The sequence below is a fragment of the Mercenaria mercenaria genome, chromosome 1 (assembly GCF_021730395.1).
Source record: "Mercenaria mercenaria strain notata chromosome 1, MADL_Memer_1, whole genome shotgun sequence".
In the NCBI taxonomy this organism is placed as follows: Eukaryota; Metazoa; Mollusca; class Bivalvia; order Venerida; family Veneridae; genus Mercenaria; species Mercenaria mercenaria.
In genome coordinates this window covers 82388537-82406860 of record NC_069361.1, presented here as the reverse complement: position 1 = coordinate 82406860, position 18324 = coordinate 82388537, and the positions used below count along the sequence as shown (strand labels likewise).

Sequence of the window (18324 nt, the reverse complement as noted above, 5' to 3'; positions counted from 1 at the left end):
TATTCGGCTCGAGTGGATTTCTGCCAGACCGGATCTCACGAGGAGCGCATCCGACCTTGTAAAATCCACGAGAGCCGAATACAAAATCCCAGAACTAGCTATTGTTATAATGACCGTTTTATTATATACCTCTTCCATTTTGTTTGTTGTTTTGTTATTGAACTAAATCTTCGATGTTTATCGATATCAAAACGGGACTAAGTGAAGTTTTATGTGCGCTATTTATAGAACTGTGTCAGGTCATGCATATTAATGAAAGTAGTCCGGAAGCATACAATACGGAAGGTATAATACGGAATTTTAAAGGTATAATACGGACTTTTTTGTTGCCTGTTCATATTTGATTGTGAAATACAAGCCGATATTTTTTTAACAGAATTTATATAGGTATATAATAAAATTCAATATTCAGTATAGTTGTACATGTTAATTTTAAAATCTCCTAAAACCTATCCGTGGACCAGCTGTTTTGAACTGCGCATAGGCGTAAAATTTGAAGATGCTGCATTTTATCTATTTCATATTTAATTCAGCACATTTGTTCAGATAAAATCATTTTTACGCAAGGTTTGTTTAATGTAAGTTTATCGTATACCATACTGCGCCTTAACTGTGATATAATTTAACACCCTTTAACGAGACAGTAAGGAGGTCAAAAAGATATATAAAAAATTCCAACAGTGAAAATAATTTTTTATTCACACACCGTAAAACTTTTTAAATAAAACTCGTGGAGAATATGCACTTCTGTCTGACTCGTTTTAAAGCTCTAAAATGGTTAATCAAACACGCAGTTAAATACATTTTTAAGTCATACTGAGTATTTAAATTATATCCGAAGTGTTAAACTGAAAACACTCTCCAAATAATGGGGACAAAGCCGCTTTGGTCGAAACGTTTAGATTTCGAAATGACTCAGGTGGCGGAACAACCTGTTTTTCTCGTCCTAAGGCTTCTTCCAAACATTAAATCAACTTTAACTGATCAATAATCAATTTCAAGGCATTTAAACGTTTGAAGCATATAATGTGCCGATCTATAATAATTATATTGAAAGAGACATACCAATTTCAGATATATCAGTTACTATAAAATACGACCATATTCGCAATTCATGCAATGACTATTGTGCAACTACGCATGGCATCTTTATATACATGTACATGCATTAAGTGCTGACGTTTAATACGTTACAGTGTTCTACTAGTACGCATGACATTTCACAACTAATACAAGCTCTAGGTGCTGTGCAACAACCACGTCAAGTCACAACTAATACAAGCTCTAAGTGCTGTGCAACAACCACGTCAAGTCACAACTAATACAAGCCCTAAATGCTGTGCAACAACCACGTCAAGTCACAACTAATACAAGCTCTAAGTGCTGTGCAACAACCACGTCAAGTCACAACTAATACAAGCTCTAATTGCTATGCAACAACCACGTCAAGTCACAACTAATACAAGCTCTAAGTGCTGTGCAACAACCACGTCAAGTCACAACTAATACAAGCTCTAAGTGCTGTGCAACAACCACGTCAAGTCACAACTAATACAAGCTCTAAGTGCTGTGCAACAACCACGTCAAGTCACAACTAATACAAGCCCTAAATGCTGTGCAACAACCACGTCAAGTCACAACTAATACAAGCTCTAAGTGCTGTGCAACAACCACGTCATGTCACAACTAACACAAGCTCTTAGTGCTGTGCAACAACCACGTCAAGTCACAACTAACACAAGCCCTAAGTGCTGTGCAACAACCACGTCAATTTACAACTAACACAAGCTCTAGATGCTGTGCAACAACCACGTCAAGTCACAACTAAAACAAGCTCTAGATGCTGTGCAACAGCCACGTCAAGTCACAACTAATACAAGCTCTAAGTGCTGTGCAACAGCCACGTCAATTCACAACTAACACAAGCTCTAAGTGCTGTGCAACAACCACGTCAATTCAAAACTAACACAAGCTCCAAGTGCTGTGCAACAACCACGTCAATTCACAACTAACACAAGCTCTAAGTAGCACAATCACGTCAAGTCACAACTAACACAAGCTCTAAGTGCCGTGCAACAACCACGTCAATTCACAACTAACACAAGCTCTAAGTGTTGTGCAACAACAACGTCAATTCACAACTAAGACATGCTCTAAGTGCTATGCAACAACCACGTCAAGTCACAACTAATACAAGCTCTAAGTGCTATGCAACAACCACGTCAAGTCACAACTAACACAAGCTCTACGTGCTGTGCAACAACCATGTCAATTCACAACTACATTTGTAATACAAGCTCTAAGTGCTATGCAACAACCACGTCAAGTCACAACTACATTTGTAATACAAGCTCTAAGTGCTATGCAACAACCACGTCAAGTCACAACTAACACAAGCTCTACGTGCTGTGCAACAACCATGTCAATTCACAACTAATACAAGCTCTAGATGCTGTGCAACAACCACGTCAAGTCACAACTACATTTGTAATACAAGCTCTAAGTGTTATGCAACAACCATGTCAAGTCACAACTAATACAAGCTCTAAGTGCAGTGCAACAACCATGTCAATTCATACCTAATACAAGCTCTAGATGCTGTGCAACAACCACGTCAAGTCACAAATACATTTGTAATACAAGCTCTAAGTGCTATGCAACAACCATGTCAAGTCACAACTAATACAAGCTCTAAGTGCTGTGCAACAACTATGGCAATTCAAAACTAATACAAGCTCTAAGTGTTGTGCAACAACAACGTCAAGTCACAACTACATTTGTAATACAAGCTCGAAGTGCTATGCAACAACCATGTCAAGTCACAACTAATACAAGCTCTAAGTGCTGTGCAACAACCATGTCAAGTCACAACTAATACAAGCTCTAGGTGCTATGCAACAACCAGGTCATTTCACAACTAATACAAGCTCTGAGTGCTATGCAACAACCATGTCAAGTCACAACTAACACAAGCTCGAATTGCTGTGCAACAACCATGTCGATTCACATAATACAAGCTCTAGATGCTGTGCAACAACCACGTCAAGTCACAACTACATTTGTAATACAAGCTCTAAGTGCTATGCAACAATCATGTCAAGTAACAACTAATACAAGCTCAAAGTGCTGTGCAACAACCATGTCAAGTCACAACTAATGCAAGCACTAGATGCTGTGCAACAACTACGTCAAGTCACAACTACATTTGTAATACAAGCTCTAAGTGCTATGCAACAACCATGTCAAGTCACAACTAATACAAGCTCTAAGTGCTGTGCAACAACCATGACAATTCACAACTAATACAAGCTCTAAGTGCTGTGCAACAACAACGTCAAGTCACAACTACATTTGTAATACAAGATCGAAGTGCTATGCAACAACCATGTCAAGTCACAACTAATACAAGCTTTAAGTGCTGTGCAACAACCATGTCAAGTCACAACTAATACAAGCTCTAAGTGCTATGCAACAACCACGTCATTTCACAACTAATACAAGCTCGAAGTGCTATGCAACAACCATATCAAGTCACAACTAGCACAAGCTCTAATTGCTGTGCAACAACCATGTCGATTCACATAATAAAAGCTCTAGATGCTGTGCCACAACCACGTCAAGTCACAACTACATTTGTAATACAAGCTCTAAGTGCTATGCAACAACCATGTCAAGTAACAACTAATACAAGCTCAAAGTGTTGTGCAACAACCATGTCAAGTCACTACTAATACAAGCTCTAGATGCTGTGCAACAACCACGTCAAGTCACAACTACATTTGTAATACAAGCTCTAAGTGCTATGCAACAACCATGTCATGTCACAACTAATACAAGCTCTAAGTGCTGTGCAACAACCATGACAATTCACAACTAATACAAGCTCTAAGTGCTGTGCAACAACCATGTCAAGTCACAACTACATTTGTAATACAAGCTCTAAGTGCTATGCAACAACCATGTCAAGTCACAACCAATACAAGCTCTAAGTGCTGTGCAACAACCATGTCAATTCACAACTAATACAAACTCTAAGTGCTATGCAACAACCACGTCATTTCACAACTAAGTCAAGCTCGAAGTGCTTTGCAACAACCATGTCATTTCACAACTAATACAGGCTCTAAGTGTTGTGCAACAACCGTGTCGATTCACATAATAAAAGCTCTAGATGATGTGCAACAACCACGTCAAGTCACAACTACATTTGTAATACAAGCTCTAAGTGCTATGCAACAACCATGTCAAGTCACAACTAATACAAGCTCTAAGTGCTGTGCAACAACCATGTCAATTCACAACTAATACAATCTCTAAGTGCTGTGAAACAACCACGTCATTTCACAACTAAGGCAAGCTCTAAGTGCTGTGCAACAACCACGTCAAGTCACAACTAATACAAGCTCTAAGTGCTGTGCAACATCCATGTCAATTCACAACTAATACAAGCTCTAGATGCTGTGCAACAACCACGTCAAGTCACAACTACATTTGTAATACAAGCTCTAAGTGCTGTGCAACAACCATGTCAAGTCACAACTAATACAAGCTCTAAGTGCTGTGCAACAACCATGTCAATTCACAACTAATACAAGCTCTAGATGCTGTGCAACAACCACGTCAAGTCACAACTACATTTGTAATACAAGCTCTAAGTGCTATGCAACAACCATGTCAAGTCACAACTAATACAAGCTCTAAGTGCTGTGCAACAACCACGTCATTTCACAACTGAGACAAGCTCGAAGTGCTGTGCAACAACCATGTCGATTCACATAATACAAGCTCTAGATGCTGTGCAACAACCACGTCAAGTCACAACTACATTTGTAATACAAGCTCTAAGTGCTATGCAACAACCACGTCATTTCACAACTAAGACAAGCTCTACGTGCTGTGCAACAACCATGTCAAGTCACAACTACATTTGTAATACAAGCTCTAAGTGCTATGCAACAACCACGTCATTTCACAACTAAGACAAGCTCGAAGTGCTATGCAACAACCATGTCAAGTCACAACTAATACAAGCTCTAAGTGCTGTGCAACAACCATGTCGATTCACATAATAGAAGCTCTAAGTGCTGTGCAACAACAACGACATATCACAACTAATACAAGCTCTAGGTGCTGTGAAACAACCATGTCATTTCACAACTAATACAAGCTCTAAGTACTGTGCAACAGTCACGTCATTTAAGAACTAATACAAGCTCTAGGTGCTGTGCAACAACCACGTTATTTCACAACTAATACAAGCTCTAGGTGCTGTGCAACAACCACGTCATTTCAAAACTAATACAAGCTATAAGTGCTGTGCAGCAACCACGTCAATTCACAACTAATACAAGCTCTAAGTGCTGTGCAGCAACCACGTCATTTCAAAAGTAATACAAGCTCTAAGTGCTGTGCAGCAACCACGTCATTTCAAAACTAATACAAGCTCTAGGTGCTGTGCAGCAACCACGTCATTTCAAAACTAATACAAGCTCTAAGTGCTGTGCAACAACCATGTCATTTCACAACTAATACAAGCTCTAGGTGCTGTGCAGCAACCACGTCATTTCACAATTAATACAAGCTTTAAGTGCTGTGTAGCAACCAAGTCATTTCAAAACTAATCTAAATGCTGTGCAACAGCCACGTCAAGTCACAACTAATACAAGCTCTAAGTGCTGTGCAACAGCCACGTCAATTCACAACTGATACTAGCTCTAAGTGCTGTGCAACAACCACGTCAATTCACAACTAATACAAGCTCTAAATGCTGTGCAACAGCCACGTCAATTCACAACTAATACAAGCTCTAAGTGCTGTGCAACAACCACGTCAATTCACAACTAATACAAGCTCTAAATGCGCAACAGCCATGTCAATTCACAAGAAGAAGCAACACTGAGTGTTATATATGCACGCTTTCCATATCAAAAGCACTCAGTGATGTGCAACTGTGCATACCATTTTGATAGTCGGGCACGCAAATATGCATGTCATTTAACAAGAAATAGAAGCATTGAGGACTTTGTACTACATTTCATTTCACAACTGTACAAGCATTGAATGTCATGGAACTACGAATCACCTTGTAAGTAATACAAGAAGTGAGTGGTATGTTACAACGCTTGCAGTTTCAAAAATAGTTCATATAGATGACGTAAGTTTTCACATATCTGAAAATAAAGTTACACTCTGCTGGATTTTCTGGACATGCAACGTAGGCTAACTGCATCGAATATTTCAATAAATGAGCCGTGCCATGAGAAAACCAACATAGTGGGTTTGCGACCAGCATGGATCCAGACCAGCCTGCGCATCCGCGCAGTCTGGTCAGGCTCCATGCTGTTCGCTTTTAAAGCCTATTGGAATTGGAGAAACTGTTAGCGAAACAGCATGAGGATCCCTTGATCCAGCTGCGCATGTGGTTCATGGGCGCTAGTTCAGCTCTAAAGTACATTGTTTGAGGTCGCATTAACAATATGTTGGTTTTATGGCGCCTCAAATGGTTATCACATTTCAATCAGACTAAACTTGAAATATGGGTTTTACTAAACAGAGTACAAAAAGCATCAACAAGTTTGCTGCATCTGCGTATTTATGGGCAAAATACCGAAAATGAAAAATATTCATTCAATCGAATAAAATTGAAATATGTTTGGTTCATTTAGTATTAATCTGGAGTTCCAAAAATACGAATAATCCGTTTTTGTATTCATGTCAATTATTATGAGTAAAATTACAAAAAAATTATTACAACTACCCATGGTTTTTATATAATACAAAGATATTAAAGGATACTACGCTCATGAGAATATATTTTTGTGAATATATATATTATTGAGGTTTTAATTGATAAAGTATATAAATCTTTGATGTTATGGTCGTTAAATATTATATACATATCATACCCTAACTTATTTTTAAATAATAAATTATATCAGCCTGTACCCCTTTGTCACTAGTATATCATGATGGATAAAGTGATATATGTTAAGTGTAATTGACCATTCAGGTGGACCAAAATGTGTTTCTTTACTATAGAAACAATGCATTCTTTTGCACTTATTTGTATGTAATAAAGCTAAGTCTATTCATTTTCCGTCTGGCTTTATCCTGAAAGCCTGTACACTCAACTGTACATTAAACAAAATAGTGTAGAAAGCCGCGAATGGTAGTCGCACATTTTTACGATACTCGAAAGAGTATTTATTTTCCTTGAACATCAGCATCTTGTTTTCCATATCTGTCACAAAAAAGAACCCTAGTTCAGCTAGACCAACGCTTACTTCTGAAGATAACGTTTTTATGCAAGAAAAAATTTCACGTCAAATTCCGCTTTAAGAATTATCCATAATCGCCAAGCAGTACCGCTTTCCGGCTGTATCTTGTAAAAAGGAAACGTTAAAAAAGCATGTAAAAATAATCAGTTTCATATGGCTTTAGGTATAAATACAAACACTATATAGCCAAAACATCTCAAATTAGTAATTGGTCACCACCACAACTACCTTTTGAAGTGAGTTTGCGCTACTTAGATATTATTTTTCTTCAACCGTTACCCCTCTCAGTCGTTCTTCCTATTCTGTTTAGTACTGGCCACTGTTTAGTTTTAAAAATCTACAAGAAGATCCTTTGGAAACATAGAAAGACACGTTTAAGATTCAGCCTTTGGAAGTTTTTTTTTCTTATATAAAATGAAGAATGTCAACTATCCCAAATGTCATGTCTTAATCCGCAATGTTAACAATAAAAACCTAGTTTTTCGTACAGGTACAGAACTGTTAACATGACATATTAAAGGAATAGATTGAAAGTTATCAGTAGTAAAAGACAAAAAATACTTTATTTTATATCACTGAGTTACTTAATCATTTCCCTTATTTCTGTTATATTTCACAATCGTTGTATTTTCAATTTTTAGCATAGTGTTTTTGCATTTCACATGTTTTGCTTTGCTTTCTTGAAATGAATTCTTGAATGTATTTCCATAGACACACGCAAAACAAACATATGAATAAGTTTGGCCTAATTCTACAAATCACCGAATTAACATGACTGACACTTGAAAGGGAACTTTTACTTCTTATATACCAATGTTTGATTAGATCACGTCAAAGTCAATAAGATTACTTGTGTCTGGTCTAGCTATGATATCAGTCAGGTCGATTGCAATATGGAACACCCACAGAAATTCTTTGCTGTTCAAAAATATGATCAAATCTCTAGTCGAATATTTATTTAAAGCGGCCAAAAAAGCGGTAGGAAAGAAATATTAAAATACAAAAAGAAGAAGAGCTATTTGTGATTACATCATCTGCATTAATATAGTTTTTAAAAGTGTAAAAGTTTCATATATTATTACATCAATTAGAACAAATAGGCTACATGTTGCTATTAAGACTGCCCCCGCCCCCATGTTTGTTCTGTTATATTACTTATAAATAAGTTTGAAGTTTTCTTCGCCAACAGCAAAAGTTACTTTATATTGACATTTCTATTTCCCGTTGCTATGGGCACAGCGACTGAATGGTTGATGAAAATGTACCTTTCCAAAGAATATTCCTCATGCCGATAATCGATAGAGGTCAGATTTTCTTTATAACAAAAATATTACAAATAAGAGTACTTGGGTGCAAAAAGTTTATACATTTTCAACATCTGATTCATCACGTAATATTTTTAAAATAAATGTTGTCTTTGATTTTGATTGACCCACATACCAATTTATAATGCCACCATTACACCATTCCCTCCCCCCCCCCCCCCCCCACTTCTAATGTGTAAAAGTGCCATATGCGTTTTTAAAGCATCAGTGGCTGAAATTTACAATGGGGAAATATCCAGTCGAAATCATTTTTTAACGTAAATTTCAAAATCAGTCAGAATATTTTGAAAATTAAAGGTGCACTTATTCCCTGGAAGTTCATTGGAATGTTGTATAATATCAATAATATTTTTTATATTTGAGCCGCGTCATGTGAAAACCAACATAGTGGCTTTGCGACCAGCATGGATCCAGACCAGCCTGCGCATCCGCGCAGTCTGGTCAGGATCCATGCTGTTCGCTAACAGTTTCTCCAATTCCAATAGGCTTTAAAAGCGAACAGCATGGAGCCTGACCAGACTGCGTGGATGCGCAGGCTGGTCTGGATCCATGCTGGTCGCATACCCACTATGTTGGTTTTCCCATGGCACGGCTCATTTAAAGAGAAATTAAGGAATAGTCTTTTTAAGATAAAGGTGGGGTCAAATACGAAATTTATAAATTTAACAGAAAACACTTTCAAGCTGGAAGTTTTCCAGCTTACGCTTCAGTTTCATATCAAACAATTAAACCTGTTACGAATTATGAAAATGGGCGAATGACTGTGAATCTTGATTATATTTTATAATTTTGTCAGACTAGTAACAGCTGTATCTTCACACTGTGCACTACTTTTAAACTGCAATCAGGTTGAGGTATTTTCACAAGTTCTCCCTAAATCTACATTGCAAAAAGTTCGGTAAAATATAACTGTAAAGATTTATTAGATTAGCTTAAGACAACCCGTATTTTCTTTATATCGATTTCAAAGCCCATACGTAGCCCCAGTACATCTAAATGTTTGTTGTTTGGGAGACTCTATGAAAATTTACGCAAAGCGATGTGCCACTTCACTGTGTTAGGCGTAGGACTGGATCGAAAGGGACTGACAGCATGCTTGTAAAAACAAAGCGCGACTTTTCGACAGGGGAGAATATCAGAACACAGAAATATTTATTGCTGCTCGGTAGCTGTTGTCCTGGAAAAGGGTATCCTTATAAGTAACCGACCCCTTTAGAAAGAAAGAAAAGTCCTTTGAAGGCAGCTAATTCCCCTTTAGAGATAACTTCACCATTCTTTAGGTCACTAGTGTGCTAGAAAGGAATTACTGATCTGGCGTTTATGGCTTTCATAATGACAAGAACGGTACGCAGAACATCGCAAGGCTAAATTATGGGGTGTTAAGACACAGTAAGGATGATCATTGACTTTTAGGGATCACAGAAACTAAGCACTGAAATCTTTCTTTAAAACGCTTTCAATCAATTTAAGTGAATATACAGCGTTTGAGCGTATACAACATCATCTCATTGCCCTTGTGATAATTGTTTAAATGGCAATATTCTTGTCATTTTAACGATGAAAATACATCTGTAAAAGGTATTTGTAGCTGCATATAGCTATTTCCCCGCATGCAGTTTGTAAAATTTTACTAGAATGCTTTACCAAATGAGCTATTACAAAAATGAAATATATATCGTTGAAACACGGATGTCTCTTTTATCATCATTTAAGTTTGTGAATTACTGTGGGTAGGATAAGGAATTCATAATGTGGATGTTATCTTCCGACTAATTTTGATCTTCGCCGTCTCATTATTTTCGGAAAGAATCCGAAGAAAATCTTTTCAATATAGTGTGGCCTAAGACAAAATAAATATTGATACTTAAATGCATATGAATGCCTTAAATAGTCTCGTTGTAAATGAAAAGCTGTAATAGTGTGATTTATCTTGTGTGCATTAGACTGTTGAGGGAGGTGGTAAATTGCTTTCAAATGAAATGTCACTCAAGTTAAATTTGACAATATAGAATTAATAAAACTGCATTCAAATTGTAAAAAAGAAATATGCCAAAGTAATCCAGTCAGCTGAAAAGATAAAAGTCGAACTTCCAAATAAAGATCATAACTGTATTACCTGCCATTTTTCTCGTTAAATATACTCAATTAGTACAATTTTACCTGCTATATAAGAAATCACCTTGTCTGGCTACCGGCTAGATAATCTTTTTTTTTTTAGAAAAAAATAATTCTCATATAGATTCTGACTGATCTTTCTTGGCTCTGATTATCTCCAGTGTTTAGAGAAGGAAAGGGACATAATTATACAAAATTTGAATAGCCTCAGGAGTTATCTCCTGTGAACAAAACACAGGGTCTGAACACAAACTAGAATTCATTTAAAAGAATCCTTTCTAAGAGAGGTCGTTGTAGACAGGTTTGAACGTATGGATAAAGATATGCAGCAAGTAGAGGTATTGAAGCAATGGAGAAAGGGGGCATCTAAATAACGAAGATATATACATATACTTAAGATACTTGCAAATAATGTACAAATTTACAATCGACAATCTCATATTATGCTTTCAAACATAACGGAGCAAATTCACTCTTTATATATCTTTTAAAGACATGCAAATAGACTTTAGATACTTTAATTCACATTTGTTGAAATTTTCACTGATATCTAATTAATACATAGAATTCGTTTGCTTTTCATGAGGATCTATGTATTGATTTCATAAAAAAAATGCAAACTTACAAATTTTAAACGTCCGTAGAATATATTACTCGACAATCTGTAGAAAAAAATGAACATGTCTTTATCACGCAATAATTATCTGCCAATGGCTGCATAATTAAGCATTACCCTAAATATTGTTTTTCATATGAAAAATGTAAAATATGTTTCCAATGTTTGCTAAGTGATAATAAAAATGATGCACCGATAACGAAACTAGCAAATTTTCAGTCAAATTAAGTGTGTTTCAAAACAAAATCTTGATTATCACGATAGTTCTACTCGTATTATTCACTAATTATAGCAGCGGCTCCTAAAAATGAACTCAGTAATTCAAAAGGTATTCTTAATTTTATATGCCCTACACGGTAGTTATGAAAACACAAAATCAAACGAATGTATGTATATATAATTTTACAGTATGCTTTGTTAATGAGTGTACACTCTTAATCAATGAATAACTAAACACAGCATGTTAAAGTTAATTTCTAATGATAAAATATTTTAGTGAAAGAGGGGCATATATATCTTTTACAAAATGAACAATGATAGCGAAAAAAGGTCGTGAAATATGTTAGAAAGTCGTATTGTAGATGAAGCACACTTGTTATCATTTTGTAAAAGGAAAAATTGAGCCGCGCCATGAGGAAACCAACATAGTGAACTTGCATTTGCGACCAGCATGGATCCAGACCAGCCTGCGCATCCGCGCAGTCTGGCCAGGATCCATGCTGTTCGCTAACGGTTTCTCTAATTGCTATAGGCTTTGAAAGCGAACAGCATGGATCCTGACCAGACTGTGCGCAGGCTGGTCTGGATCTATGCTGGTCGCAAATGCACTATGTTGGTTTTCTCATGGTGCGGCTCATTAATGTTTTGATACCGTCACGATAAAAAGACACTTTAACACAAATGAACCATGATAAGAAAAAAACATTGAATACTTTAATGGATACAGATGCATTAAATAGTTGCATTGTAAATGAAACAACTGTAATAATGTTATTCATCATGTGCATTAGACTGTTAAAGAGGAGGTGGTAAATTGCTTTCGAATAAAATAACAACTGAAATTTAATAAAATTACATTAGAATTGAAAGGCAGAAATATGCTAACGTAATCCAGACGGTTGAAAACATCGAATAAATACCACATCTAGATTTACTGTCTTTAAATGTTACATTTTCCCTCGTGTATTTTCAAATAGAAAAACGGAGCCAGGTTATAAGTATAGTCCTATATCTAATCTTACTTATGAAATTTTCAAATTCCGTGTGCTTCAGTTTTTTTCTCTCACTGAAATCAATTAACATCAGACTGTGAACTCGTTAAACTTTTTTATGAGACTGTAAGAAACAGGTATCAATTTCATAAAAATCGCCAAATAACGATGTTTAAAACGTCTTTATAAATACATTTACTAGATGACATTTCGAATAAATAATTAAACAGGTCTTAATGACGCAATAATTAGTTGCTATAACATTAGCATAATTTAGCATTAGCTTCTAGATTATATTTTACATGAAAAAAAAATGTAAAATTTGTTCATGATTTACATATTCATTTTTTCCGTAGATGATTATAAAATAATCTACTGACAGCGAAACTGCGAATATGGGGTTACAAATTTAAGTGTGTTTCATAAACACAGTTTTTTTATGTAATCATTTTCTTCACTTGATTCGAACTGAATAATTGTCCGCTAGCTGCGCGACACTGGTGTTTGAATCAGCTGATAAGCATTGTTTATAATTTTGTTACAAAGAACAGGACAGAAGATAAAAGAATAAATATTTTATTTTGAATATTAGATTTAGTGGACAGTACTCGTGTCGATGGGACTGCGGAGACCACGGGCAAATTTCGCTCGAGTTCGAACGTGCGACCTCCGAGTCAGGTGTAAGACACTCTACCTGCACGGCTCCACCTTTTACAGACCATGTTCAATTATTCAGGCGATTATTTTTGTCTTTCATCAGCTCACCATCTATTCAAATACCATCAATATGCTTATTCCACGTAATTGAAAAGTAAGGAATATTAAATATATTTAGAGATAGTGATCAATAAACGATATGATGGTATATTCACGTTTTAATAACATTTTGTCAAGGTAAACATATACCATATAAAATACGTAATATATTGTGAAATTTTGCGTAACATAACAAGAAACTCACAACAGGCAAATCGGTATATATCAGTATTCCATAAAATGGGGTTTAAACATTAATATCAACAAAACAAAAGTTTGTATTTTCGAAAAACGCAAACAGTTCCACCATGGTAACTTTTTTATCAATGGAGAACGAATAGAAATTGTTGATAGTTTCACATATCTTGGTGTTAGATTTTCGTGTACTGGGAATTTGAATCATGCAATAAAAAGTCTTCATGATCAAGCATTAAGAGCTTACCATAACTTAATGATATTATTTGATAAAGTACTTCTAGATGTAAAAACAAAACTCCGTTTATTTGATACAATGATTGTGCCAATTCTGTTATACGGCTCCGAAGTTTGGGGTGTATACAACCCAAAAGATGTTGATAAATTACATTTAAGATTTTGTAAGTATGTTTTAGGAGTTAAATCTCAAACTCCAAATGCTGCCGTATTTGGAGAATTGGGAAGATTTCCTCTATCTATCATCTGCAAGCAACGTTCTATTAAGTTCTGGTTAAAAATAATGAAGAACGTTGATTCCCCACTCTACAGTATGTATTACGACCTTTTGAATAATGTAAACAATTCATGCTGGTCAACTCGTATTAATTCAATTATTGATCATTTAGGTTTTACAAATATTAGAAATAACTTCGACGAAAACTTTAATTATTTACCCATGTTTATAAACAGATTACAAGATCAATATATTCAAGACTGGTCTGCCTCAATTAATACTATGCCTAAACTCGAATACTACTGCAAATATAAGAAAACATTTTGTTTTGAAAATTATATAGAAATTATACCAAACGATAATTTAAGAAAGTGTTTGACGTCCTTAAGATTATCCTCTCATAAATTAGAAATTGAAGTAGGAAGATATGCTGGTGTGGATAGAAATGAAAGAGTATGCAAATTATGTACCCAAAATGTAACCGAATCGGAGTATCATTTTCTATTGTGTTGTGACAAATATAGAGATATTAGACATGAATATCTTGGCAATGTTTCTTGGCCCTCTTTAAATAAATTTGTTTCTGTTATGTCAGTTATGAGAAAGAAACATCTCTTGAACCTGTGTAAATTCATAAAAGAAGCTATGCTTCAACGCAGCAATACCCTGTCAGATATTACTGTTTCCTAGTAAAATTTTTGTTATTTATGTGTACATGTATAATTATGTTGTTATGATTTTGTAAAATTGTGTCTTTGCCATATTTCTATTATAATGTAAATGGCCAAAGGCAAGTACTTTGCTGATTTGCCAATAAAATTTGAACTTTGAACTTTGGTAAAAGATAATTATGAGCCGTGCCATGAGAAAACCAACATAGTGGGTTTGCGACCAGCATGGATCCAGACCAGCCTGCGCATCCGCGCAGTCTGGTCAGGATCCATGCTGTTCGCTTTCAGAGCCTATAGCAATTAGAGGAAACTGTTAGCGAACAGCATGGATCCTGGCCAGACTGCGCGGATGCGCATGCTGGTCTGGATCTATGTTTGTCGCAAACCCACTATGTTGGTTTTCTCATGGCACGGCTCATATACATTTTTTATATTAGGAAGATCAAGAACACACGAAAAGTGTGATAGTTATGACAAACCCGTATGAAAAACTAAAGTCCAACAGGAAAAAGCAATATTCATAGAATGCAGGCGCTCATACAGCACTCCAAGGACAGGTGTACATGTATATATATACACGTATACATAGGTGTAAATAAACGCAAAAGACATCACCCGATAAAAGACCACACCAGTTTACCCTGCCTCGAAAAAAAAAACACCATTTTCTTTGTTTACTTTCGAACAGAGCAATTATACCCACCCGCTTTTCCAAGTATGGTATAGACAGAAATAATTATGTATATGTAACTTCCATTCAGCTCGTAATACAGAAAATATATGTAACATAGCTGTACCATAAAACTTTGCAATTTGGCGTACCATCCAACGCAGTTGCAAAAATATAATTGAGCCGCACCATGAGAAAACCAACATAGTGCATTTGCGATCAGCATGGATCCAGACCAGACTGCGCGCATCCGCGCAGTCTGGTCAGGATCCATGCTGTTCGCTAACAGTTTCTCTAATTGCAATAGGCTTTGAAAGCGAACAGCATGGATCCTGACCAGACTGCGCGGAATGCACTTTGTTGGTTTTCTCATGGTGTGGCTCAATTATTATTCTTTTCCGTCTTCTTGATTGTGACCATGTACCATTTGTTACAGTTAAGGACAACACAAAACATTAGCATTTGTCATTCAATCAGTCTCAATTGACCTTTTTTTGGTGATAATATCAAATTAATTCCCATCAATCAATGACACGCGGAAGGTTGACCGTCAGGAGTTTGAACTAATCCCAAAACTTAATACATCTCATATGGGAAAGTATAAAACTGGATATCCCAAACAATTATAACAGAATATAAAAAAGTCATCATTAAAGCGTCTATTGATGCTATTGGCCTATACTGGTACCTTTTTATTTATTTTTAACATGATACTTAACTATCCTATTAACAATAATTATATTATACGTTGCATTATTTAAGATGCACAGTGCTCGAAAGTAAAATCTAAAAGAGCTGTATCAGTAAAAAGCATCGTTCAAAATAATATGCTCTTTAAAGTTTCTTAAAACATGTGTATTCTTCCCAACTGGTTTTATTACGCTTATATACCAGTCTGAAGACCTCGAAATTCCAATGGTTATATACATAGGAAGTTAGATGGCTCAATGGTTAGAGCTGTGGTCAAAATATTTAGTTTAAACTATTCAGCATCGACTCTATTTTAGACACGTAATATTAACGCATATAATATTCGTACGACAAATGCATAGTACTTAGCAAACTACCGTTAAAGCGATATCCTTAAGATTTTTTTTTCAGCTATTTTAGAGAGGATGTTGAACAAAAACGTTACATGAATCTCTATTACATGATACTGTGTTACACAAGTAAAGCTAATTCAAAACATTTATTTACTTAAACATACTATGTATAATATGTAAACAGTGCGATCTGATCATTTCAGCAGTTTACAATTTGAACTTGTCGCATTATACAAGCAAACCTTTTACGAAGAGCAACATGTATATGTTAACTGACATGCATACATGCGGGCTATTATCAACGCAATCATTTTCAGGTAAACTGATCGACTTTCTTAAACTTTTACACTAAAATATTTAACCAATGATATGCATGTGTACCTTATGACATATTTCTCAAATAATTGAAAATATGTTTTCAAAAAGACGGATAATTTCAATATTAACACCGCAACCATTGATATTTGCGGCATTTAGGCAAACACAGAGAAAACATTTAGTGCATCTTACCATATGTATGCATGAAGAAGGGGCAGGGGAACTATATAAGTTTTCTTTCGTTCTAATCCCTATATATGTATACTTGTAAAAGTTTGACGTGATGTTATTTTCGAAATAAATATGTTTAAACTTAAAAGGGGCACATCTGTTAATAGACATTTTCCAATTATAGTGTAAAAATATATTAAATTCAATGCCAAGGAACCCCTACCCTTTTCTCCCTGAAATCTATAATATAATAGCATATTATTCCTAAAAGAGAGTGGTTAATTGTTGCATAATAATGAATATATGAATATGCATAATAATGAATATGTATTTAAATCCTAAATAACTAGACAAGTGTATTTAACCGTACAATTGTTTTTGTTCTGATTAGTCTCATGATTTACATGTTAACGATTAACTACATTTATATCTCCGTTTTTAATGTCACTTCAATACCATCACTTAATTCACAGTTTATATTTCTCTTGTAATGGGCGAACTTGGCATCATAAGGAGAGAAGTTTTAATAGCATTAGAATTTTTGTATTGTTTATTTCATGTTTTTCGGTGGTTTATAGAAATATAACGGTGAATTATATCCTGATAAACTCACTGGCCACTCAGTGAAAATTATCAAATCTGATACCCGAATTAACGTCAAAAAGTTTACCGAGCGTACTGAAAGCCGGAAACAATATGACGATGACGTCGTTAAAATGACGCCATCTTTGCGATGCTTCCTGATAAAGTTTCCCGCAAATTTCGACATTTTATTGAAATAAACACAACAAAAGTAGAGTTTTAGACATAAAATAAACAGAAAAATTGTTGGTATCGATGTAATATCACGGTAATTTCACTCGTGAACACCAAAAGTTGTTATTTTCACTCGTGGCTGTGCCACTCGTGAAAATATCACTTTTGGTACCCACTCGGTGAAATTATAACGTGATATTACACCGAAACCAACAATTATCCTCTATATAAACGTTTAGTAACATACCTGATTTGGGAGTTAATTCCGTTAAATGTAATAAAGCTGATTTAAAAGCGAAAGTCACACACCAGCAAAAAAGTCACAACCATATACCATGCACAAGATAGTCATAAATATCCGGATGTCACTCTGCAAAAATAAGAGAGTTGTAAGCAAAACGAAAGTTATCTAGAATTTCGTTTTTAAATTTGACTGCTACCGGCAAGTTCATACATCATATCCACCTCCGCTTTTATCTATTATTATGATTATAGATTGTCAAACAGCCTGAAGTACTTATTTTGTACTGGATTTTTTGTTCGGAATATTGATCCTTGTACGAATTTACAGTAGGTAAACGAGCCCAAAGGGACCTAGACTGGGTTTTCAGTTCCGTGTTTTTATTGTGATGCTCCTTTTCGGAAAGTGCCTGGGTCAGAAATATATAGATTATCCGCGGTTAGAAGCATATTTTTAAGTGTGTAGGTTTTGGTCTTTGAAAGTCTTAGAGGTCTGTTCCAGAGAA

General features: G+C 35.5%; 1 protein-coding gene across 1 annotated transcript in view; it reads right to left on the bottom strand.

Moving 5' to 3' along the window:
• LOC123564804 (papilin-like) overlaps window positions 1-17948 on the bottom strand; it is a 409588-nt gene extending 391640 nt beyond the window's left edge. The window contains exon 1 of the mRNA XM_053520994.1: window positions 17826-17948. The gene's annotated coding sequence lies outside the window, so the exon portion shown is untranslated. The remainder of the gene's footprint in view (window positions 1-17825) is intronic.
• Between the last annotated feature and the right edge of the window lie 376 nt (window positions 17949-18324).